Source organism: Epinephelus moara, chromosome 11 (assembly GCF_006386435.1).
Source record: "Epinephelus moara isolate mb chromosome 11, YSFRI_EMoa_1.0, whole genome shotgun sequence".
Lineage (NCBI taxonomy): Eukaryota > Metazoa > Chordata > Actinopteri > Perciformes > Serranidae > Epinephelus > Epinephelus moara.
In genome coordinates, this window is record NC_065516.1 from 4810580 (window position 1) to 4812789 (window position 2210).

At 45.0% G+C, this 2210-nt stretch overlaps 1 pseudogene; it reads right to left on the bottom strand.

Moving 5' to 3' along the window:
- Positions 1-1093, bottom strand: part of LOC126398143 (uncharacterized) — a 4624-nt pseudogene extending 3531 nt beyond the window's left edge.
- Between the last annotated feature and the right edge of the window lie 1117 nt (positions 1094-2210).

Here is a 2210-nt window from a genome sequence, read left to right on the forward strand (position 1 = left end):
TGATGTCAACAAACTCCACACACTACAGGAGAGGCAGTCACGTTCACAGGCACACACATTAACATTTATTTAGCCTACATTAAATCGCAAATTGCAGCCTTTTATGCGGTTATGTAATCGCACAGCCTGACATCGCGATTGCGATTGCGATTAGATTAATCGTGCAGCACTAGTCTCAACTCTGGGTTGTCAGGGTTTTGAATTACTAATAAACATGGCCAGGTTTCTAGATATGAGAGAAGCTCCATCCAAAGTGGGATGAATCCCGTCTCTCCTAATCAGACCAGGTTTTCCGCAGAAAGTTTGCCAATGATTCACGGAACCCACATCATTTGCTGGGCACCACCTGGACAGCCAGCGATTATATGATGACATGCAGCTAAACATCTCATCAGTGGTCAGATTTGGGAGGGGTCCAGAGAAAACTACGGAGTCCGACATAGTTTTTGCATATTCACACACCAAGGCAACATTAATTTTAGTGACCTCCGCGTAACTGGGTGTCATTGCCGCCGACGTGAATAACAATCTTACTAAAACTATGTTTAGCCTTAGGCCGACGTGAATAACAATCTTACTAAAACTATGTTTAGCCTTAGCCAGCAGTTTTAAATTTGATTCAATGTCGCCCGCTCTGGCCCCAGGGATACATTTGACTATGGCCGCTGGTGTTGCTAACTTCACGTTCCTCAGAATACGGCTGCCAATAACCAGAGTTTTCTCCTCAGCGGGTGTGTCGCTGAGTGGGAAAAAGCGGTTAGAAACATGAACAGGCTGGTGTTGAACCGTGGGCTTTGGCTTGGAGCTATGCTTCTCTCAGACAGTTACCCAGCCTCCCAGCTGTACGGGGGTTACCGGGGGACCGCTAATAGAGGCTATGCTATGTGGCTCCGCACCGGCTACAGGGGACTGACTAACTACCGCAGCTACCGAGGGATTTTTCCATGGTGTGGAGCCGCGCTTCTAATTCACTGAGCCTTGCCTCCAACACAGCAAATAAGCTACACTTATTACGATTACCACTGTCACTAAAGGAGGCAGACGCATAACTAAACATCTGGCACACCAAGCAAGAAAGAGCAGGAGGAGCCATCGCTAAGTGTTAAGCTAATGTAGCTAACAAGGCTAATAACATGCAAACAACAGCTAAGAGATTAGCAAGAAAGTCGTAAAAAGGAGGAGAGCTATAAGTGCTTAAACAGAACTAGCGTGGGTTAAGACTTGAATTAGATGTTAACAGTGCTTAATTTGTAAAATTAGAAGTAGGGGAACACTTTGGGCCTCTGAGAGAGCAGTGTTCCCCGACTCCCAAAACCGGCACCCAAGCCACCTCACTGCGCAACTCCGAATGGAATAGTTGTGACATCTAGTGTTGTCACGGTACCAAAATTGGGACCCAAGGTACAATATCAGTGAAAGTATTACGGTTCTGAGTAGTATCACGATAACACAGCAAAAATGAGACAGATGTGCCTTTTGTCATTTATAAAAAGATAAATCACTTTTCTATAATACATCAATGATATTTCAGTGGAATAAATTACTTACTGACTTATCCATACTTCAAAAACAGCATCAATAAGTGATTAACATAGGGGGGATCAAAATAAAATAAATAAATAAAATATAAATCAACCAGCCACCCTCCTCCCCTGACAAGTAAAGAACAGTCCCTTCATAAGTAAAGAACAGGTCCCTTCATAAGTAAAGAACAGTCCCTAAAGTGCGGTGAGGTTTGTGGACTGTTACCTGCCACAAGAGAGAAATGTGAACGGCTTGTTTCTCCTCTGACACGCCACATACCTGTGTGCCGCCATGGCTCGGTTGTCTAGGTACTACTGGGCAGTCATGACACCAACGAAAGAGGAAATTAGGCTACTGGACCTGGAGTCAGACTTCTCTGTCGCCAGTAAGCCGTTATCTTGCGCCGCGGAGCCACCGTAGGCTATTTGACTGCCGTATTCCTGTCTGTGACCCCCGTTCAACCCACAACTCAGCGTGCTGAATGATTTATTTTGCTCGCACAAAACAATTTTTAGTCGCAAATGCGAGTGATATAATTACGCCAATCGGAGGTCACTAAAATTAATATTGCCTCGGTGTGTGAATATGCAAAAACGATGTCGGACTCCGTAGTTTTCTCTGGACCCCTCCCAAATCTGACCACTGATGACATGTTTAGCCGCATGTCATCATTTAATCGCTGGCTG